Genomic DNA, 24,717 nt, shown 5'->3' with positions numbered 1-24,717 from the left:
GAACCTTTTTTTGCACATTGATTTATTTGTGCATTTCTTCCACTCAAACAGCTTCTTTTTCACATTTAGGATCTAAAGGACCTTTTGGGCCTCTGCCTATTGAGGCCAAGAGGCCTATTCGTGTGTGAACCCGCCAATTGCCGCTTGCGGCTATATTTATTAGGGTTCACACACGTAGTGTGGGAAACCTATTGTAATTGTCGGGTTTTTTCTTTCTTATTATTATTATTATTATTATTATTTTTCTCCGCATAAAACGCATACTGCAGCCTAGACCGTAAGGCCCAGAGACACCAAACTTGGCAGAATGGTGTAGTCTCTTTGCGAGACCGTGCCAAAGCACAGAGACCCACATTGGCCTGATGGTGGCGCTATAGCGCACCATTTTGCGTTTTGGTTCATATCTTCCAAACCGTATGGCCTAGAAACAAAATTCCACTTCAGGTGCATTCCTTGGCTTCAGACAAACAAAAAAGCCTCAAGAACCATTAAGCTCCGCCTACTTAGATTTTTTGCTAATTTGCATAATATGCAAAACCTACTTTTTTGTACTAGTCCCTGGTTTTTCATCGGATCACCACAACCTTGGTGTCAAAATATTCAGGAGAATCTCATTATCAACGTTGCTTAAAAACATTTTGAGATTTGCATACAGTCTGGTTGTCACATGTCAATCAATAGCTCCAAGGCGTGGCCAAATTTACTTAAACAGCCATATCTCAGCAACGCTTTGACGGATCTTCATAAAACTTTAACAGTTGTTAGGGCACATGACTCCGAGGTCAGAGGTCAAAGCTGGCCACGATTGTCCAATAGGGGGCGCTATAACATGGGAAAAACTGTATCTCAGAAACCATTAGTCACATCAAGCCAAAACTTTACAGGCATCATCAGGGGCCCAAGTGATATAAAGACACACAATGATGACATCATCACTAAAAAAACATGGCCGCCATGAGCCAATTAATTTTTATTTGAATTAATTGGCCATTTGACAGACTTACCATTGGCCAAACAACATGAAACCTCACCACTGTGCATATCTCAGGACTATGTGTCATGCTGTGCAGTTTTAAAACATTTGGCCACTAGGTGGCGCTATTTGTGAAAATCATGCATAACTCCTCCAAATTTTCACTTAGGAACATGCAACTTGTTTCTTTTTATTCCTTGCAGTAGACCTGACAACTTTGCAATTACAAGTCCTATTAAAAAATGCATACTTTTGTCACATTCATCAATTGTTTGAAAATAGCTATTTACAAACTAGTCATAGGAATTTGATCCAATTATGGCAAAATTGCTATGAGCATAATCAGTAGACTCTGTAAGTAAAAAGTGATTAAAAAAATGTTGGATTTTTATTTTTCTGATTGGTCCATTTTCCCATTATATCATTGTGGCCATGCCATAAATGACCTTTATTGCTATAACTCATAAACCATGTAAGTGATCAACTCCCAATTTGAAAGCCTTTTATATCCTGAAGTCCTTGTGAGGTATGCCAAGTTTGGTTCAAATTGGCCTGTTGGGGGTGCTACAGTACCCAAAAACCTAAGAAATCATAAAAACTCATGCAGCAATCTTGTTATGCAGAATACAGACAAGTAATGGGGCTTGTATGATTCAGATCAATGAGGTCTATAACATTGCAATTACATCTCATAACAAAAAGTGCACTGCCTGACCAGAAATGAACCTTTTAATTCACCAACATGTCATATTGCATTACTGAGAATAATGAGATATCAGTATGATAGTACTTGGGCTCCATCTAGTGGCCAAACACCAGAACTGACTGAAAACTATTACATGAAACACCACACAAACACACACAAAGCTGATCTCAGCATGTGATTTAGTTCTGTGATCTGACTCAATTTCCCAATACACATTATTTTGATCCTTTTGGGCCTTTAGTGCCCTAATTGTACCTTTTTTTGCACATTGATTTATTTGTGCATTTTTTTCCACTCAAATAGCTTCTTTTCACATTTAGGGTCTAAAGGACCTTTTGGGCCTCTGCCTATTGAGGCCAAGAGGCCTATTCGTGTGTGAACCCGCCAATTGCCGCTTGCGGCTATATTTATTATTAGGGTTCACACACGTAGTGTGGGAAACCTATTGTAATTGTCGGGTTTTTTCTTCTTATTATTATTATTTTTCTCCGCATAAAACGCATACTGCAGCCTAGACCGTAAGGCCCAGAGACACCAAACTTGGCAGAATGGTGTAGTCTCTTTGCGAGACCGTGCTAAAGTACAGAGACCCACATTGGCCTGATGGTGGCGCTATAGCGCACCATTTTGCGTTTTGGTCCATATCTCCCACCCCGTAGGTCTTAGAAACAAAATTCCACTTCAGGTGCATTCCTTGGCTCCAGGCAAACAAAAAAGCCTCAAGAACCATTAAGCTCCGCCTACTTAGATTTTTTGCTAATTTGCATAATATGCAAAACCTACTTTTTTATACTAGTCCCTGGTTTTTCATCGGATCACCACAACCTTGGTGTCAAAATATTCAGGAGAATCTCATTATCAAAGTTGCTTAAAAACATTTTGAGATTTGCATACAGTCTGGTTGTCACATGTCAATCAATAGCTCCGAGGCGTGGCCAAATTTACTTAAACAGCCATATCTCAGCAACGCTTTGACGGATCTTCATAAAATTTTAACAGTTGTTAGGGCACATGACTCCGAGGTCATAGGTCAAAGCTGGCCTCGATTGTCCAATAGGGGGCGCTATAACATGGGAAAAACTGTATCTCAGAAACCATTAGTCACATCAAGCCAAAACTTTACAGGCATCATCAGGGGCCCAAGTGATATCAAGACACACAATGATGACATCATCACTCAAAAAACATGGCCGCCATGAGCCAATTAATTTTTATTTGAAATAATTGGCCATTTGACAGACTTACCATTGGCCAAACAACATGAAACCTCACCACTGTGCATATCTCAGGACTATCTGTCATGCTGTGCAGTTTTAAAACTTATGGCCACTAGGTGGCGCTATTTGTGAAAATCATGCATAACTCCTCCAAATTTTCACTTACGAACATGCAGCTTGTTTCATTTTATTCCTTGCAGTAGACCTGACAACTTTGCAATTACAAGTCCTATTAAAAAATGCATACTTTTGTCACATTCATCTATTGTTTGAAAATAGCTATTTACAAACTAGTCATAGGAATTTGATCCAATTATGGAAAAATTGCTATGAGCATAATCAGTAGACTCTGTAGGTAAAAACTGATTAAAAAAATGTTGGATTTTTATTTATCTGATTGGTCCATTTTCCCATTATATCATTGTGGCCATGCCATATATGACCTATATTGCTATAACTCATAAACCATGTATGCAATCAACTCCCAATTTGAAAGGCTTTTATATCCTGAAGTCCTTGTGAGGTATGCCAAGTTTGGTTCAAATTGGCCTGTCGGGGGCGCTACAGTACCCAAAAACCTAAGAAAACATAAAAACTCATGCTGCAATCTTGTTATGCAGAATACAGACAAGTAATTGGTCTTGTATGATCCAGATCAATAAGTTCTATAACATTGCAATTGCATCTTATAACAAAAAGTGCACTGCCTGACCAGAAATGAACCTTTTAATTCACCAAAATGTCTTATTGCATTACTGAGATTAATGAGATATCAGTATGGTGGTACTTGGGCTCCATCTAGTGGCCAAACATCAGAACGGACTGAAAACTATTGCTCACGTGAAACACCACACAAACACACACACAAAGCTGATCTCAGCATGTGATTTAGTTCTGTGATTTGAATCATTTTGCCAATACACATTATTTTGATCCTTTTGGGCCTTTAGTGCCCCAATTGAAAATTTTTTTGCACATTGATTTATTTGTGCATTTTTTCCACTCAAACAGCTTCTTTTGGGTCTAAAGGACCTATTGGGTCTATTGCCTATTGAAGCCAAGTGGCCTATTCGTGTGTGAACCCGCCAATTGCCGCTTGTTATTAGGGTTCACACACACAGTGTGGGAAACCTATTGTAATTGCTGAAGTTTTTCTTATTATTATTTTTCCCCCTGTAAAACGCATACTGCAGCCTAGACAGTAAGGCCCAGAAAGACCAAACTTGGCAACAAGGTGCAGCAGGTGTGCAATGAGAGAAATAGAGACAGGGACCCACATTGGCCTGATGGTGGCGCTATAGCGCAGCATTTTGCGTTTTGGTCCATATCTCCCACAACGTAGGGCCTAGAAACAAAATTCCACTTCTGTTGGATTCCTTGGGTCAAGGCAAATAAAAAATAAATTTGAACTATTAAGCTCCGCCTACTTAGATTTTTTGCTAATTTGCATAATATGCAAAACCTACTTTTTTGTACTAGTCCCTGGTTTTTCATCGGATCACCACAACCTTGGTGTCAAAATATTCAGGAGAATCTCATTATCAAAGTTGCTTAAAAACATTTTGAGATTTGCATACAGTCTGGTTGTCACATGTCAATCAATAGCTCCAAGGCGTGGCCAAATTTACTTAAACAGCCATATCTCAGCAACACTTTGATGGATCTTCATAAAATTTTAACAGTTGTTAGGGCACATGACTCCGAGGTTATAGGTCAAAGCTGGCCACGATTGTCCACTAGGGGGCGCTATAACATGGGAAAAACTGTATCTCAGAAACCATTAGTCACATCAAGCCAAAACTTTACAGGCATCATCAGGGGCCCAAGTGATATCAAGACACACAATGATGACATCATCACTCAAAAAACATGGCCGCCATGAGCCAATTAATTTTTATTTGAATTAATTGGCCATTTGACAGACTTACCATTGGCCAAACAACATGAAACCTTACCACTGTGCATATCTCAGGACTATGTGTCATGCTGTGCAGTTTTAAAACATTTGGCCACAAGGTGGCGCTATTTGTGAAAATCATGCATAACTCCTCCAAATTTTCACTTAGGAACATGCAACTTGCTTCTTTTTATTCCTTGCCGTAGACCTGACAACTTTGCAATTGCAAGTCCTAAAAAAAAATGCATACTTTTGTCACATTCATCTATTGTTTGAAAATAGCTATTTACAAACTAGTCATAGGAATTTGATCCAATTATGGAAAAATTGCTATGAGCATAATCAGTAGACTCTGTAGGTAAAAACTGATTAAAAAAATGTTGGATTTTTATTTATCTGATTGGTCCATGTTCCCATTATATCATTGTGGCCATGCCATATATGACCTATATTGCTATAACTCATAAACCATGTATGCAATCAACTCCCAATTTGAAAGGCTTTTATATCCTGAAGTCCTTGTGAGGTATGCCAAGTTTGGTTCAAATTGGCCTGTCGGGGGCGCTACAGTACCCAAAAACCTAAGAAAACATAAAAACTCATGCTGCAATCTTGTTATGCAGAATACAGACAAGTAATTGGTCTTGTATGATCCAGATCAATAAGTTCTATAACATTGCAATTGCATCTTATAACAAAAAGTGCACTGCCTGACCAGAAATGAACCTTTTAATTCACCAAAATGTCATTGCATTACTGATATTAATGAGATATCAGTATGATAGTACTTGGGCTCCATCTAGTGGCCAAACACCGAAACTGACTGAAAACTATTGCTCACATGAAACACCACACAAACACACACAAAGCTGATCTCAGCATGTGATTTAGTTCTGTGATCTGAATCATTTTGCCAATACACATTATTTTGATCCTTTTCGGCCTTTAGTGCCTCAACTGAATCTTTTTTTTTTACATAAAGTACACAGCCTGACCAGAAACGAACCTTTTAATTCACCAAAATATCCTATTTCATTACTGACATTAATGAGATATCAGTATGGTAGTACTTGGCCTCCATCTAGTGGCCATATTCTGACTGAAAACTATTGCTCACATGAAATACCACACAAACACACACAAAGCTGATCTCAGCATGTGATTTAGTTCTGTGATCTGAATTATTTTGCCAATGCACATTATTTTGATCCTTTTAGCCCTTTAGTGCCCCAATTGAACCTTTTTTTGCACATTGATTTATTTGTGCATTTTTTCCACTCAAACAGCTTCTTTTTCACATTTAGGGTCTAAAGGACCTTTGCCTTTGCCTATTGAGGCCAAGAGGCCTATTCGTGTGTGAACCCGCCAATTGCCGCTTGCGGCTATATTTAGGGTTCACACACGTAGTGTGGGAAACCTATTGTAATTGTCGGGTTTTTTCTTTCTTATTATTATTATTATTATTATTATTTTTCTCCGCATAAAACGCATACTGCAGCCTAGACCGTAAGGCCCAGAGACACCAAACTTGGCAGAATGGTGTAGTCTCTTTGCGAGACCGTGCTAAAGTACAGACACCCACATTGGCCTGATGGTGGCGCTATAGCGCAGCCTTTTGCGTTTTGGTCCATATCTCCCACCCCTTAGGTCCTAGAAACAAAATTCCACTTCAGGTGGATTCCCTGGCTCCAGACAAACAAAAAAGCCTCAAGAACCATTAAGCTCCGCCTACTTAGATTTTTTGCTAATTTGCATAATATGCAAAACCTACTTTTTCCTACTACTCCTTGGTTTTTCATCGGATCACCACAACCTTGGTGTCAAAATATTCAGGAGAATCTCATTATCAAAGTTGCTTAAAAACATTTTGAGATTTGCATACAGTCTGGTTGTCACATGTCAATCAATAGCTCCAAGGCGTGGCCAAATTTACTTAAACAGCCATATCTCAGCAACGCTTTGACGGATCTTCATAAAATTTTAACAGTTGTTAGGGCACATGACTCCGAGGTCATAGGTCAAAGCTGGCCTCGATTGTCCAATAGGGGGCGCTATAACATGGGAAAAACTGTATCTCAGAAACCATTAGTCACATCAAGCCAAAACTTTACAGGCATCATCAGGGGCCCAAGTGATATCAAGACACACAATGATGACATCATCACTCAAAAAACATGGCCGCCATGAGCCAATTAATTTTTATTTGAATTAATTGGCCATTTGACAGACTTACCATTGGCCAAACAACATCAAACCTCACCACTGTGCATATCTCAGGACTATGTGTCATGCTGTGCAGTTTTAAAACATTTGGCCACTAGGTGGCGCTATTTGTGAAAATCATGCATAACTCCTCCAAATTTTCACTTAGGAACATGCAACTTGTTTCTTTTTATTCCTTGCAGTAGACCTGACAACTTTGCAATTACAAGTCCTATTAAAAAATGCATACTTTTGTCACATTCATCTGTTGTTTGAAAATAGCTATTTACAAACTAGTCATAGGAATTTGATCCAATTATGGAAAAATTGCTATGAGCATAATCAGTAGACTCTGTAGGTAAAAAGTGATTAAAAAAATGTTGGATTTTTATTTATCTGATTGGTCCATTTTCCCATTATATCATTGTGGCCATGCCATTTATGACCTTTATTGCTATAACTCATAAACCATGTAAGTGATCAACTCGCAATTTGAACTGCTTATATAGCCTGAGGTCCCTGTGAGGTATGCCAAGTTTGGTTCAAATTGGCCTGTCGGGGGCACTACAGTACCCAAAAACCTAGAAAATCATAAAAACTCAGGCTGCAATCTTGTTATAAAGAATACAGACAAGTAATTGGTCTTGTATGATTCAGATCAATGAGATCTATAACATTGCAATTACATCTCATAACAAAAAGTGCACTGCCTGACCAGAAATGAACCTTTTAATTCACCAAAATGTCCTATTTCATTTCTGAGATTAATGAGGTATCGGTATGATAGTACTTGGGCTCCATCTAGTGGTCAAACACCGGAACTGACTTAAAACTATTGCTCACATGAAATACCACACAAAGACACACAAAGCTGATCTCAGCATGCGATTTAGTTCTGTGATCTAAATCATTTTGCCAATACAATTTCTTTTGAACCTTTTGGGCCTTTAGTGCCTCAAATTGGCCTGTCGAGGGCGCTACAGTACCCAAAAACCTAAGAAATCATAAAAACTTGTGATGCAATCCTGTTATGCAGAATGCAGACGAGTAATGGGGCTTGTATGATTCAGAACAGTGAAATAATTAACTTTGAAATGACATCTCATAAAAGTGCACTGCCTGACCATAAATAAACCTTTTAATTCACTAAAATGTCTTATTTGTCACTATAATATCAGTATGGTAATACTAAATTCCGGAACTGACTGAAAACTATTGCTCACATGAAACACCACACAAATACACTCATACACACACAAAGCTAATCTCAGTATGCGATTTAGTTCTATGATCTGAATAATTTTTTTCCAATAAAATGTATTTTTGTCTTTAGTGCCTCAATGGCCTGTTATTTCTTGATTGGGTCCATCTATATATGCAGTAGTGTCCATGTCTACTGCCTGTTGGATGATCTGCTGATCTGTGGATTAGTCCTGAACTTTTATGATGTCCTAATTCTTCTGTGGACAGAATAACATGAGTACTTGTGTTCGTTTTGCCTGTATTGTAAATTATTGCTTTTCTGATCATATGAAATAAAAGGCACTGCTGGCCAAAAGGTCAAAATGTGCAAATCTGTCCTAACAGCTTTGTTAAAGATTTATATTCATCATTGATGACATGTGACACTAACTACACTGCACTGTATATGTTTACCAAAGGTATACAAACCTCTTTCATGCAATAAGTGTCAAAAATTGCAAATTATTTGGCCAGTAGATGGAGCTGTGAGACAAAATTTGAAATGCACATATAGTTTTTAGACTTTTCCCTTCCAAAATACAGCGCATTGTTTAAAGGTCAAAGTTTTTAAACTCTTTCATAAAGTTCTCATGATCACTCATATGTGGAGATCTGTTTATACAGGCTATGTGCACTAAGTATCTGCATTCAAGAGGCTTATTTCCAGAGGTGGGCATTGCAAGTTCAGGAAGTAAAAGTCACCAGCAGGATTTTGCTCAGTCCTCCTGGATTGTGTTGATTCCACATTTTACCTGCATTGCACTAATTAGAAAATATAGCAAGCTTCAGTAAAATCCTGCTGAAGACTTTTACTTTCTGAACCTGTAATGTCCACCTCTGATTATTTCACCTCACATGCTCAAAGTGATTAAGGCCTTTGGTCTATGGCCTTTGTATCTAACCCTAATCCCAATTTTCTAAAAACAACAAGTGTATGTGATTTTCATTTGCATAAAATTGTCAGAACATTATATATTGACAAACATTTTCATATTTGGGCTCTATTTGAGACCAGTGCAAACTGTCAATATAATAACACACGAGAACCTCTTTATAAACATAATGTATTTTATTTATAACTGACAATCAACACAATGCAAAACTTTTCATGTTCAGTATAACAACTAGGAGAGAAGGCTGAATGCAAGTGCGGACTGACCAATGATTTAATACCAAAACGAATACATACACAGCACACAGAACAGACACCAAGAATAAATCAAACATCTAACATATGAACCAAACACTAACAGAAATAACTGGGTGGGCAAGGCTAAAGAAAAGAAAATACAACAAGCAAAATCACACAAAGTACATCTAACAGAGAATGTAAAATACAAGGAGTACACACAGACTAGTATTATAGACACAAAAGACCAAGATACCAAATAACATACAAGCAAGTGGTACTTACAATAACAGACCACATAAGAGACTAAACGCAAGACTTAAATACACTGACCAAAGAAGGTACTTAACAAGACACACCAGAAAGCAATAACGAGGGGCAGAAAACAAGGCAGGGGAGTGAAGTCAGACACAATGAGGAATTTCAAAATAAAAGACAAACGGAAGACATGACCGACAGGAGGGAGGCAGGACTGTGACATTCAGTCTGTTTATTTGAGATCATTTCTCTAGATAAATATAATTAAAAAAAATTTATGATAATGTATAGTATAACTATTGTAATAATCCCTCACTAAGGAGCTGAGGTGCCCTGTACTGGTTCACAGCAAATAAAAGAAACATCAGATAATAATACAGTCCACTGTAAATTAAAATTTTGTCATTATTGAGTTCAAAGCAGACCTGTAGTTAGTAATCACAATATGTGTAGATATCTATATATCTCTATGTGCAGTATGCAAGCAGCTTTACAAGCGCATGGGTCCATATCCCTAATGAGCAAGCCAGGGGCGACAGTGGCAAGGAAAAACTCCCTTGGCATGATTAGGAAGAAACCTTGGGAGGACCAAGACTCAAAAGGGAACCCATCCTCCATTGGGCGGCCCAGCTAGTAGTCACAGTCCCTCCAATATGGAAGTTGAGCCTCAGGTAGGAAGGACTTGTGTGACTGAATTCTCCTGAAGAATCATCTGAGCACATCAAATAGAGAGATAGTTAAGGTGCAGCTGTGACAGTTAGAGTGAAGCTGTTTGTCTGGTCTCTAAAGGAATATGAAATATGTTTAGCATACCTGCAGCAACACTTGTATCACAGACCTGTCCACCTTTTAATTCTGTGATAAAGTGTATGCCAATCCACATGTGCTAGATGTGACATCATTGGTAGATGACTGTAACATGGTCCTACAGTGCACACTGATGAACCATTGATGCCATCAAGACCACATGCCTTGTGTAAGGGAACCCTCCATAAAGATCTGAGCACATCAGACACAGACATGGTTAATGTGCACCTGTCACAGTACAATGGTAGTTTAACTTTACATAAAGATATGTTTGTCTCCAAATTACAATAGAACATCTTACCTGGTGAACGCAGCAGATACCAAATCTGTCCATCTCTGTAATCTGTGATAGCATGCAAGTGATTCCATATGTGCTTGATGTCACATCCTTGATAGTTGACTGCAACTTGTCCCTGGCCTTTAGAAGGACATTCCTGGCTTTCCTGTATGACACCAGGTTCCCAGACATGTAGGCAGCACTGACCACTCTTTGACCAATAGCTCCAGCCTTTAATCAGGAATTTTGGTTTGTGCAGGATTAGATGTGAAGTTAAATGTCCATGTTTATTGCTTCTTGGAAACTGTATTACCTGTGGATTCAGTCCTGAAGTATGATATTTGTCAACAGTCCTTTAACAGATGATTTGAGAACTGTTTTGCTTTGTTAAACATTTGGCCTGTATTTTATATGAATACCTTTATATTTCGTAATAAAAAACAAATAAAATAAATAATACATACAATAAAATAAAATGCTGTGAACCAGTTAATAGGGCACTCTCAGCTCCTTAGTCTGTTCCCACAAGAGGCCGTCCAGATAGTTTACCCCCTGTATCCCCCACCCCCCACTTCGTGGACGCTTCAAGTTGTGCCTGACTTAATCAAAAGTTTTAGTTCAAAGTGTCACCAAATTGTCAGTAAAGTGTCAGCAAACCGTCAGCAAACGTTAAGTACCTGAAATTGAAGATTAATGAAAACAGTTCAGTACAACACATTCATGAAAACTGAAATATGTTGGCATAACAGAAACACTGACATCTTCTGCAGAAACATCTTTGATATATACATGATCAATCAAAGTGCCATATTCAGTTGTTGGTTCTCTTATAACCTGAGTAAAGCCATGGAGTTGCATAGTATTACTGACTGTCCTTGTTACAAAAAGATTTTCATTGAAATCTCCCATGATCACTTTTCTTCCTGGGAATCTGTCAATATGAGAAATCAAGTGTATCAGGTTATTTTGAAACATTACCAGATTGTAGGAAGGAGGTCTGTACAGAACTGCCACTGTTGTATTCAGCTGAGGTAGGATGAACTGCAGGCATTCAATGTTAATGCATGGTAAATCAACAATACTACAACCAGTATGTCGTTTATAATACACACCAACACCACCATGTTGTCGATCCTTCAAGTCAGCAAACATCACCTGACTAGTGTCATATGAAAAACATCTGGGTTTACTATAGAATGCAAATTCAGATAATTCAATATCAATGTTGCAATCATTTGGTTGTAACCAAGTTTCTGTCACACAAATAATGTCAGCTTCCATGTACCTCGAATCATGTCTCAGGTCTTCCACATGGCATGTTAGTCCTTCAACATTGTGCAGAAGAATCTTGTATGACCCAGAGGGGGGTGGCAGCTCTGTCACTGGTTCAATAAATAAAGGCATGTTATGTAATGACTGTTCAATGTCTTCTTTTGCATAAATAGCACTCTCTTTGAAATCTTTTATCTTAAGCCCTTCCAAAGATGTTACACGACTCAAGGCCACATATGCTTGTCCTGCTGCAAATATCTTTTTTAGTGACACAACAGCTTTTTCCACAGTAAGACCTTGTACTTTGTGAACAGTGCAAGCCCAGGCTAATTTCAGGGGAAACTGACGTCGCATTCCACCACTTTTTGTCACTCTTTCTTCTTCAGGGAAAATAGGAGTGGCTTTTTCAAATCCTGGTTTTAAACAAGGATGTTTTGCTCTTAATTTATTTCCTATTCTTTCATTTTCAAATGTGACATATATTTTGGCTGGAAAGTCATCTTCAGAATCAAAACACACTTCAGCAACTGTACCAAATGCACCGTTTACAAGTCCGTCTGCTACATCAATGTTTTTAAGAAGCATAACATGAGCATTTACAGCGATGTGAAGAGATTCTGGTAAAGACGTGTGGGTAGTATGAACATGATGTCCATGCATTTTTTCCAGCCGACCTGTTTTTGCAACCTTTTCAAAGTCCTGTGCATGAATGATAGTAATGTCTGCACATACCTTCTTCAACATGTTTGCATTGTGATCATCCACTTCAGCATTTGTTGCATAAATATACAGAGCAGTACTGTCCAGTTCATCACCTTCACCACCTGTTTCACATAATTTCAACATATTCACATCATGTTCTGACAAATTATCTTGTCTTTTGTGTTTCCTTAAACGACTCAGTAACTGAGCAAACTCCATGTTTTTTTGTCTCATGATTTGTGACAGCTCAACCAATGCAAAGTGGTTCTGCCATAGATTTACACCTTTAGGTTCAGTGTATAGAGACTTTCCTTTCACAGGAGAAAGTTGATAAAAATCTCCAACTGCAATTATAGACACATTTCCAAAAGCAGAATAATCTCCTTGTTGTTTAATTTGTCTCAATCTGCCATGAATATACGATAAGAGTTTGTGATCAACCATTGAGATTTCATCAATAATGACAATTTGTAGATTTCCCAATTTAGCTCTCAGTGAATTTATCTTTTCATCTCCGAGCGGTTGATAAGGCAGCGTTACCTCTGGTGATATAGAGAAACAGTTGTGTATTGTTGCAGCGTCGATGTTAAATGCACTTACACCAGTTGGAGCTGTTATTAACACATGCGTCTCATCTGGATTATCTGACAATCGGGACAGGATGCGACATGATTCGTAGTATATTGCTTTGATTAACATGGATTTTCCAACACCACCTGGACCAGATATAAACACATGAAATGGCTGCGGGTTTTTAGCAAGTGTCTTTTCTAAACACCAATGTCGAATTTTGTAAAATATTTCAGACTGTTGTTCGTTTAGTGAACGAAGCACATACATTGCTTCCTCTTTTCGCATACCTTTCTCTTTTCCTATAGCACAGCGTGGTTCAGCTGGTAATAAATCAGGTATGTCAGCAGCAGAAATATTTTGCTCTGTTTCATCAGTAGGATTTTCTTTTCTGTGAAGACATTCTAAACGTTCACGTTCATTCTCTGGACAGATTTCCGCCCAAGCATCTTCCACTGCACCGTTTCTTTTTAACTGTTCCTCGGCTTCATCTATTGTGTCAGCATCTTTCTCGAAATATGACATATTTAAGTCTACTATTGTTTTGACTGATTGGACTTCTTCATCAGAATATTTGATAAACCCAGTCTTATAAAAATCCTCATAAGTGTTGAAAGTTGGTGGCTTGAGTTGACAATCCAAATAATGAGGCAAAAACAATTGCAAAATACTTTGATAATGCTTCTCTGGATGTTTTGTGGGTGAAAAGCGAGCGTATCGCACAACAGCAGAATCTGTTCGTGTCCGTTTCCTTATGAATCCTAAGCTTTTCTCCAACTTTATGGCATCACGAGCTGAACTTTCAGATTTTGACAATATTCTGTACTCCGATGCAAAACTGGCTAAACACATCTGGGAAAATTCGTCCGTTTTTGGTCTATATCTGTATCTGTCTGTGATGCTGTTCATCCATATGTTTTGATTATCATCATTGTCATATTCAGCTCGCGTTTGTATTACGTGAAGTGGAAGACTCATTCTCACTACGTTATCACCAGTAGGAATAAATTGCACTTTGCGAGAGGCTTCTTTCAGTTTCATGTTAGTAAGTCGGTACACACTTTCCTGAGCTGAAACTTCACGATTGTGTAAAAATACACTTCCGAGTTTCCGTAAAGCATGTTTAGCGTCAAGGTTACCTTGTTCTGTGGCTTCTTTTTGAGTACGTGACAAAAGCAATCCCATCTCTCTCTCAGCTTTGGAAATGTAAGAGATTATATACACAATGCAGGAATATGCATCAACTACAAACTGAATGTCCATATTTGCATTCCAACAACGTATAAGATCTCTGTTGTATTGGTTTACCCATATGTCACCTGGTTTTCTTTTTAGGACAAAAGTAGTTTTTCGAGACACTCTGATGTAAGCAGCTTCAAATATCTCTTGACTTATACCAAGCGAAGCAAATAACTCCTCAGTAGAATCAAAGATAACATCTGTATTCAATAACGCATCTTTTACTTTTTTCATGATAGCCTCTGCTACATCTTTTTCCATTGAAGGCATGTTATTACCTTTGGCTGATTCCACATAATTCTCATCTTTCTCTTTAGCATCTTTTTCAGGATTGTCAGTTTTACGCCTTGTTATAAATGTTCTGCTACTCGGTGGGCGTGGAAAATTTAAACGACAAGTTGTTTTCTTTTTTCTGCATGATTTTGAATGTCTTTTGCTGTGTTGTTGTACACTGGAAACAATGTCATGCATTTCTTTGTCATCCTCCGATGGCATTTCACATGTCACATAGTGATCTACAAATGACACAACTTCATCATCATCATTTTTGTCCACTTGAGGTGCATCTTTGACCCAAAACAAGCAGTGAGTGTGAGGTGAGCCACGCTGTTGAAATTCAACTCTGTAAAAGTAATCAACAATTTCACCAATCGGTTGTGCTTCAGACATAATCACATCTTTAAGGAAATAGTGGAATCGATGTTCAAACATCCTGGCTGCTGTGACAGGGTTAGTTTTTATTAGAGCACATCTTTCTGACCAGTCTAGATCATCAGTAGAAGTTTCTCTCCCCTCTTGTTTGAGAATAGTTTGCAATAATTCTGGCCAACGCAGATCAGCAGATGAAAATGAGCAAAACCATGTGGGAATACCCAGTTGTCGCACCATTGCAAACAGGTCTTTTTGAACACTTTGCCAGAAAGGGGGTGTACCACGAATAGGTCTTAAGAATTTATACCCTTCATCAAAATTGAAAATGTTCTGCAAGGCTTCTCTGTTAGTCAACATTTCTGATGTAATCACAGGTTTGTTGCGTGTATCATGTCCTTTTCTCAATGCAATAGACACATTTGACACAATCTGATTTAACTCTGACAAATATTGACCATAAAAAATGTAATCCAAGTTCTTTGCAAAACGTCCGTCTGCGTTGAGTATTCTGGTGTTCAAGTATCTGCTCAGTGTGAGTTTCTCTTTTCTGTGGTCATGAAAAGTACCCGTACCATTTGGAAATAGAACTGGAAAACACTTTGCCTCATTTGAATGATCGTTCAAGAGCCTTACAGGATTATTACCTTCTGCAGGTGCCACAGACATTATGCCATCAAAGTGCTGATCCAAAACCTCTTGTGCAATATCAACAGGTTGTAAACAGGTATCCATGAACATACCGTGCTGTTGTCTGTCGTGCAAGGTTTCATCTATATCCACATCTTCAGATTCATTATTCTCATCATTGTTCTCCTCATCAACATGCTGTGTACATGTGTCATCAGGCTCTTGTGTTTCATGTTCAGTTTTATTTAGTGGATTGACCCAGTCATTATTAAATGTCACATCTCTGTAAAAGTCATTATGTTGTTTGAGGTACAATAATGCATCCTTTATTTTTTCTGTATTAACAAATTTGTACTCATAGTGCCCCTTGTAAGTCAATTTCCTCTTTAGTTTTATGCGAATCATCAAATCAACATTTTCTGTTCTTGGTAGCACTTCAGTTACATCTGTAATGTTAGATGGAACACACACAACAGGTCCATGAACACCATTCTGTCCACCTTTTGGTAAAGACACAAGTCTCATGAATGGAATATTCATCCCAATCAGATGTTGTTCAAGTGAGTTTAGATTGTGTAGTTCAGGTGGAATTGGTTCTAGTGCAAGATTGTTCATAACACTTTCTTCTGGCATTTTCCCATTAAGAATCTTTCTGTGACATGTGTAGCAAATCCACAGTGATCCAGCAGGGCCAGTTTGAATGTTACACTTAGGAACACAGGTATGACTACATCGATGTAAGTATGTGTCAGTAATACATCTCTCTGCTATGGAAACAACCTCCTGGGCTTTATTGAGATATGTATCTTTTCTGCATTTGATTACTTGATTCTTGAACAATAGTCGATGGCATACTGAGCACACATATTCAGGACCAGTACTTATTTTCTCTCTGAAGTTTTCAGTCACATAGTTAATATCTTTGTGTTTCCTTTTTTCTGTGTTCTTTCTTTCTTTACTTCTGTTTTTAGTAACGTTAGCATAGCAGATGTCTGTTTTATACCTCTCAATACCAAGTTGTTTCTTAGCTGCTTGATGTTGAGGATCATGATGATAAGCTTCAAAACTCCTCTCCATACTCTTCTTTTTCTTAGCCGTTTGATATTCTGGATCGGTATGATAAGCGTCAAAACTCTGTCTTTTTATAGTCTCTCTGTGATGTTCATTTGAGGAATATTTATTAATACTTAATTGTTTCACATGTTCCCTGTGTTCCATATCCGTCGCATATTTGTTTACACTTGCTTGTTTAACTTTTCCACTGTGTTCCATATCCGTCGCATATTTGTTTACACTTGCTTGTTTAACTTTTCCTCTGTGTTCCATATCCGTCGCATATTTGTTTACACTTGCTTGTTTAACTTTTCCACTGTGTTCCATATCCGTCGCATATTTGTTTACACTTGCTTGTTTAACTTTTCCTCTGTGTTCCATATCCGTCGCATATTTGTTTACACTTGCTTGTTTAACTTTTCCTCTGTGTTCCATATCCGTCGCATATTTGTTTATGCTTAACTGTTTATTCCGTTCTTTATGTTGCGAATTCGTTGCGTATTCAACACTGCTACGTGTTTTGACACTATCTCTGTATATTTCATTTTCACGGTATCGTTTCAGTGTTCTCTGAATCTTTTCCTCCTGGCTTGTTCCATATTTGATTCTCCGTTTCTCAAGTTCAGAGCGACTGGACTTTGTTTCTGATTTTCTGCTGTCACATCTCTTTAAACATAGTGCGGCACAGGTCTGTCCATCAGGAACTTTAACACACGTCACTACTTCATAATGAGACTCGCTACAATGTTTGAGGTATATTCCCGCATCTTGGTCGCAACTATTGCACGATGAATATTTTAGCCACGTATTTCTACTGAATGTAAATATATTGGTAAAAAAAAGATCGGCTGCAGCTTGTATTTCAACTTCAGTAGCCCAGGTTCCCACGTATTTCATTCGGGAAGTAGCAAGATAATTTGCAACAGATGAAAACCCTTGTCGAAGACAGTTAATGTACTTAGATTCGTTTCTCTCCATTTGTGTAGTTACAGCACGTCGTATTTTTCTGTGTTCTTTCTCACTTCCGCTAATTGCAAATGCCAGTGATCTGAATAAACAGTTACCGTCACCAATGATAGTTTTTGTTTCACAAGGATCACCCATCGGTACTGGTATGGTTTGGTCGCTACGAGCATGTTCGATGTACACAACGTTTTGCCTTAAACATAATGTCTTCTGCTGTTTCACTGTCAATGGACAAAACTGAAAGTATTCACGTTGTGTGTCGCCAATCAGCACGTCACTGTCATTTCTCACAGATACATCGGTAAGGTTGTTTACATGCTTCATTCGTTTACCAACATGCAGTTCGGGTACCGTTTTCACCTCGGAATCATTGTCAGCTGCTTTGCGTTTACTTTGCACGTTTGCTTTGCTGCAGGGTTGTGAACGGTCAAATGCGTCACCTTTTTTAGTTTCATTTTCATTTGTGTTACGATTTCGTTTTAGCACACTGCTGTAGAGCTCTCGGTGTGTAGTGACAGACAAACCATCTTGTGTTTTCTCTTCCGCTGTGCTTCTGCCAGTTATGTTCACAACAACACCAGTAACTTCAAATTGTGCTCCTTCAGCTTTCAGTGACTGACCAAGTATCATAACGTGGTTAAGTAATGATTCCATGTCAGCATAAAAAGCAGCCAAACTCTTGCCTGAATCAATACGTGCACCGTTTTCGCTTCGTGAATGAGAGTCAATCAGCACATACCAGGAGTCTTGTTTAATGATAGCGCATGTATTCTCTTTAACAGTAAACAAACATGCTTCACATTGCATAAACACTCTTCGGATTGCCTCATCATGTGACATAAGAACGTTTTGTAACGGTCCATATTCAGTGACACCAAACTTCCCAGTAAACATTTCATCATGAAAATTTATTGAAAAGTCATATCCACACACAGTGTATTCTGTAGGTACATCTGTAACATATAAATAGCCCAATGGATCATGAATTTTGCCGGCATCTCTTATATTGCTGTAGAATCTGTCACCATTCAGCAGAACATCATCAAGGTCTCTGATTGTCCAAGAAAGCACATTTTTTACTTTGTTAGTCATGATGGCAGTAATACTATTTGCAACACATTGTTTGTTACTGTTTATGCCAAACTTTGGATGAGCTTGATGAAAAGAACCTCTGAGCATATCCACATGTACACATTCATCAGAATCAGTTTTGCAGCTTGTATCTGGTAAGGTATTTGGCAAGTATTTGGCAATTGTATTTGGCAAGGTATTTGGCAAGGTATTTGGCAAGATATTTGGCAAGGTATTTGGCAAGGTATTTGGCAAGGTATTTGGCAGGTATTTGGCAGCTTGAGTTTGTAAATTGCTTTGAGGAGTGCTCTTCAGGAGCACTCCCGTGTCAGTCAGACCTTTTTTGTCAAGGGATGAAGGCATAACCCCGTCAGTCAGAGACGAGATCTGGTCTGCAGGACAGCTGTGGCTCACAGGAACAGTCTCAGTCAGGACCTTTTTGTCAGGGGAAAAAGCCAGAACCCCGTCAGTCTGAGCCACAAGCCGCTCCGTAATCCTCCTCCTGGCTGCAGCCGACCTCAGCGAAGCTTTCGTGCGAGGCATCTGAAAATACAAACACACAACCAGTCAAAACCTATGTCTATCCCAACACGACATACTAATCAATCAATATTACTTAATACAAACAGCACATATCAAATCATAAAAAGAAAAAAGGTTAAAAAAAATCAGAACAGACATTGTATTCGTGACAGGTGTATTCATGACTAATTTCTTACTTGCATACATTGTTACAGTATTGCATATAGAAATTACTGTGAAGTAAATGCCTTCCTAACACCATGTTATACAAACTAAGCATTACTTTATAATCAAGGGACTTGATTCAAGGGACCATTTCCACTAATGTACATTTTTCAGAATACAATGAGCAAAACCACGCTTTACTGCTCATTTAAATGCTGTATAGCTTTAAAACAAATAACCACATCAGAATACTTGATCAGACAAGCTTAAGTTGCAAATATGTACATCACTAAACACTTTCAGCTCAACAGTTTAAAAATGTATTGTGTGTGAGATGTGTTCAGCAGGCTTTGCTTCAACAGGACATTCTTGCTTCTTCCTTGGAACGCCAACATTCATTCTTCATCTGATTCAGGAGCTTGATGTCAGCAGCACCTGTGTAACAGCTGTTTCATATACTCTACTTGTGCTAAGCACTGATCACTTAGTGTATATATAAATAAACAATTTAACACATTAAATGTCTTTGTTCCAATAGCGTAGTTAATCTAACAGACAAGTTAAACAAAAACATTCCATTTGGTTCCACTTTAGCAATTAAAACATATTACCACATAATGCATTGTGAAACAGAATATGTATTATGACAATGTTGCTGGGTGTTATCGTGCCCATGCTAACTTCTAAGCATTAATTTCAATAGTAGTTAAATTAATAATACATTGTTCACCTCATCATTTGTGCACTTACTCAACTGGACACTAAACTCAACCATGTTTACTCACTATATAATAATTTTGTATACCACCACTCAACACTAAATCAACTTCACAGCTAAAATGCATGTGTGTGTCATCTTCATACAGCAGGCATTGCTCCAAGATTAATCTTGTGTGTGTGGCACATCATCTAGCAGGCGTTGAGTGGCATCCTCAACCAGCAGGCGTTGAGTGGCATCCTCAACCAGCAGGCGTTGAGTGGCATCCTCAACCAGCAGGCGTTGAGTGGCATCCTCAACCAGCAGGCGTTGAGTGGCATCCTCAACCAGCAGGCGTTGTGTGTGTGTGTGTTATTCTTGTGTCTTAATTGTCACACCAACAGCACATTTCACATCTTTCAAAGTTGATCAGTATCATGTAAGCAGCACCACATGTGATACCTGTTGCACATACTCACAACTGTATTACCATTTGATGGGCTATTTTATAGCATGCATTAAATATATCTAGCACAATAACTACACATTCACTGCATTAATGTGATTAAAAGTTTCAAACCTCAAAGCACAATTAAGACAGGGTACACATTGAACAGGACTTTGAGAAGTTGGAGCTGCGATTTCTGAGTTCTTCTATACATTTTACATTATTGCTTCCAAGTGTTTACATATCACTACAGATACTCATCATAAATGAACAATTATTCTGCAGCACATCAACTACTCTCACCATTCATTGTGTGCACCGTTTTATAAAGGTATACCAGTTCAACCACTGCTCATACACGATACACTTCAAACGTACCTTTAATGTGTTCCAGCACAATTCTCCTTCACCACAATTCTCCTTCACCAACAAGCTATTCATACAAAATAGACAAAACACATTTGTAACAGTTAGTAAACATTAAGGGGTTAAAAAATTCATATGTATAATTTTAAAAAGCTGCTATAACGACATGAATCATCAATTGGACAAACACTTAGAATCTTTCTATTCTACTTAAGGCTACAGTTATACAGCATTACTAAAGCCCCATACTTATCAAGTTATTTGGCTAGTGTATATAAGTATGGTATGGAAGTTTATCTATGTTAATTTTAAAATGAAAATGTGAAAATAATTAAAATATTAGTCCATTCTAACTTCTAAGCATCAATTTCAACACAGGTTGTTAAATTAATAATACTATATAATAATTTTGTATACACCACTCAACACAAAATCAACTCCACAGCTAAAATGCATGTGTGTGTGGCATCTTCATCCAGCAGGCGTTGTGTGTGGCATCTTCATCCAGCAGGCGTTGCTCCAAGATTATCGCGTGTGTGTGGCATCTTCAACCAGCAGGCGTTGTGTGTGTGTGTGTTATTATTCTTGTGTCTTAATTGTCACACCAACAGCACATTTCACATCTTTCAAAGTTGATCAGTATCATGTAATCAGCAGCACATGTGATACCTGTTGCACATACTCACAAGTGTATTACCATTTGATGGGCTATTTTATAGCATGCATTAAATATTTCTAGCGCAAATACTACACATTCACTGCATTAATGTAATTACTGCTGCATAATCTTTAAACTATTGGACAGAATATTCATGAGCCAATTAAACTGTGAGAATGCATCAAATTGTCCTCAACACAGAATACAATGAAGACTACTTCAAGACATCCGCTACACTGCAGTTTACTCTGTTCCAAATAGGAGTATAAATTTAGTCTAGGCAATAAGCAGGTTAACTTACTGTACCTAATCAAGTTTCAAACATCAAAGCACAATTAAGACAGGGTACACATTGAACAGGACTTTGAGAAGTTGGAGCTGCAGTTTCTGAGTTCTCTTCTATACATTTTACATTATTGCTTCCAAGTGTTTACATATCACTACAGATACTCATCATAAATGAACAATTATTCTGCAACACATCAACTACTCTCACCATTCATTGTGTGCACCGTTTTATAAAGGTATACCAGTTCAACCACTGCTCATACACGATACACTTCAAACGTACCTTTAATGTGTTCCAGCACAATTCTCCTTCACCACAATTCTCCTTCACCAACAAGCTATTCATACAAAATAGACAAAACACATTTGTAACAGTTAGTAAACATTAAGGGGTTAAAAAATTCATATGTATAATTTTAAAAAGCTGCTATAACGACATGAATCATCAATTGGACAAACACTTAGAATCTTTCTATTCTACTTAAGGCTACAGTTATACAGCATTACTAAAGCCCCATACTTATCAAGTTATTTGGCTAGTGTATATAAGTATGGTATGGAAGTTTATCTATGTTAATTTTAAAATGAAAATGTGAAAATAATTAAAATATTAGTCCATTCTAACTTCTAAGCATCAATTTCAACACAGGTTGTTAAATTAATAATACTATATAATAATTTTGTATACACCACTCAACACAAAATCAACTCCACAGCTAAAATGCATGTGTGTGTGGCATCTTCATCCAGCAGGCGTTGTGTGTGGCATCTTCATCCAGCAGGCGTTGCTCCAAGATTATCGCGTGTGTGTGGCATCTTCAACCAGCAGGCGTTGTGTGTGTGTGTGTTATTATTCTTGTGTCTTAATTGTCACACCAACAGCACATTTCACATCTTTCAAAGTTGATCAGTATCATGTAATCAGCAGCACATGTGATACCTGTTGCACATACTCACAAGTGTATTACCATTTGATGGGCTATTTTATAGCATGCATTAAATATTTCTAGCGCAAATACTACACATTCACTGCATTAATGTAATTACTGCTGCATAATCTTTAAACTATTGGACAGAATATTCATGAGCCAATTAAACTGTGAGAATGCATCAAATTGTCCTCAACACAGAATACAATGAAGACTACTTCAAGACATCCGCTACACTGCAGTTTACTCTGTTCCAAATAGGAGTATAAATTTAGTCTAGGCAATAAGCAGGTTAACTTACTGTACCTAATCAAGTTTCAAACATCAAAGCACAATTAAGACAGGGTACACATTGAACAGGACTTTGAGAAGTTGGAGCTGCAGTTTCTGAGTTCTCTTCTATACATTTTACATTATTGCTTCCAAGTGTTTACATATCACTACAGATACTCATCATAAATGAACAATTATTCTGCAGCACATCAACTACTCTCACCATTCATTGTGTGCACCGTTTTATAAAAGTATACCAGTTCAACCACTGCTCATACACGATACACTTCAAACATACCTTTAATGTGTTCCAGCAGAATTCTCCTTCACCAACAGGCAATTCATAGAAAATAGACAGAACACATTTGTAACAGTTAGTAAACATTAATGGGTTAAAATAATTCATATGTATAATTTTAAAAAGCTGCTATAACGACATGAATCATTAATTGGACACTTAGAATCTTTCTATTCTACTTAAGGCTACAGTTATACAGCGTCACTAAAGCACCATACTTATCAAGTTTTTGGGCTAGTGTATATAAGTATGGAAGCTTTTCTGTGTCAATATTAAAATGAAAATGTAGCCTAACACGCATGTTCCACACATACAAGCAACTTTGAGCTCAAAATTCAAATGCAATAACTCCATTTACATTTGCAATGTGATAGACGTCTATTCATATTTCACATACATTTTGGTGCTGACAAACCACCGACACAAAAAAACATTCACATTCAGACTAGTATAAAAAGCACAAATTGCCTCTGCAAGCACGTACATTTTTATACACAACGTAAAAAATTATATACATAACATACTCATAGTCCATTATTTTGACTAAAAAAATTAAAACCTGTGCGTGACCAGGTTTTCCAACGAGCACAAAACATGCATAGCAACACTCGACCCAGCAGACGCTTCATTTACCCAAATACACCATTATCTGGGCTACATTAAACCATATACACGAATCGCCCGATTGTACAGTTATAAATCAGTACGTGTAAGTGCTACTACTTCACTACATCTACAACCACGCCTACTCAGCCAGCGCCCTCGTGGTCAGCTGCACTGGGCGCCGCCATTACAGGCACAAGACCCACACGCCATCTTAGAGCAACTACAAAACCGCTCTTACTCATACATGTACAAATCATGTATACTTGCTCATACATGTACACTGCAAATATATGTAACATCAAATAACTCGTTTTCATGAAAGAACTAGGCAATATAAATGAAAACTGATGGCACTCTGGACAACTACAACAGCACAAAAACGTTCCGCTAGCATACGCACGGAACATGCTAGCGTTGTACTAGCGAACGCACTAACCACGTTATAACATACTTTAATCCTTTATTTAGCTCATTTGCCATCTCATACACTAAAACGTCCATCTAAACACAATTAACCAAACAATCTAGAGCAAAAATCCGACGTCAAAAACAACACATTTCTGACATTTGTCTAATCGGACTAGCATGCTAAGCGCAAACAGCATGAT

General features: G+C 37.9%; 1 protein-coding gene and 3 long non-coding RNA genes across 10 annotated transcripts in view; 2 read left to right on the top strand and 2 right to left on the bottom strand.

Annotated features, from left to right (window-relative positions):
• The window catches only part of LOC143486818 (uncharacterized), a 159,751-nt gene that overhangs the window by 62,105 nt on the left and 72,929 nt on the right, over window positions 1-24,717 (top strand). The window lies entirely within an intron of this gene.
• LOC143486891 (uncharacterized) overlaps window positions 1-24,717 on the bottom strand; it is a 47,884-nt gene that overhangs the window by 22,291 nt on the left and 876 nt on the right. Inside the window, exons 2-4 of one of the 2 annotated variants that reach the window (XR_013123763.1) lie at window positions 23,504-23,529; window positions 22,287-22,341; window positions 21,070-21,124 (exon numbers count right to left, since the gene is read on the bottom strand). This is a non-coding gene — a long non-coding RNA (uncharacterized LOC143486891). The remainder of the gene's footprint in view (window positions 1-21,069; window positions 21,125-22,286; window positions 22,342-23,503; window positions 23,530-24,717) is intronic. The other variant, XR_013123769.1, reaches the window with a different exon arrangement.
• On the bottom strand, window positions 9,288-17,515 carry LOC143486864 (uncharacterized). 4 transcript variants are annotated; one of them, XR_013123746.1, is made up of 7 exons: window positions 13,543-17,509; window positions 13,283-13,398; window positions 12,713-12,804; window positions 11,994-12,090; window positions 10,733-11,749; window positions 10,438-10,623; window positions 9,288-10,336 (listed from the first exon to the last, which is right to left on the bottom strand). It is a non-coding gene; the product is annotated as an uncharacterized LOC143486864 (long non-coding RNA). The 4 variants fall into 4 exon arrangements; XR_013123740.1 differs by having other exon boundaries at window positions 10,733-11,385; window positions 11,687-12,090; window positions 13,543-17,506; XR_013123734.1 differs by having other exon boundaries at window positions 10,733-12,090; window positions 13,283-13,426; window positions 13,543-17,515.
• LOC143486933 (uncharacterized) lies at window positions 18,654-21,973 on the top strand. Its single transcript, XR_013123804.1, has 2 exons — window positions 18,654-19,067; window positions 19,104-21,973. It is a non-coding gene; the product is annotated as an uncharacterized LOC143486933 (long non-coding RNA).

The sequence above is a fragment of the Brachyhypopomus gauderio genome, chromosome 2 (genome assembly GCF_052324685.1).
Source record: "Brachyhypopomus gauderio isolate BG-103 chromosome 2, BGAUD_0.2, whole genome shotgun sequence".
Taxonomy (NCBI): domain Eukaryota; kingdom Metazoa; phylum Chordata; class Actinopteri; order Gymnotiformes; family Hypopomidae; genus Brachyhypopomus; species Brachyhypopomus gauderio.
Note: the sequence above shows the minus strand (reverse complement) of the source record. Positions and strands in the feature narration are given on the sequence as shown.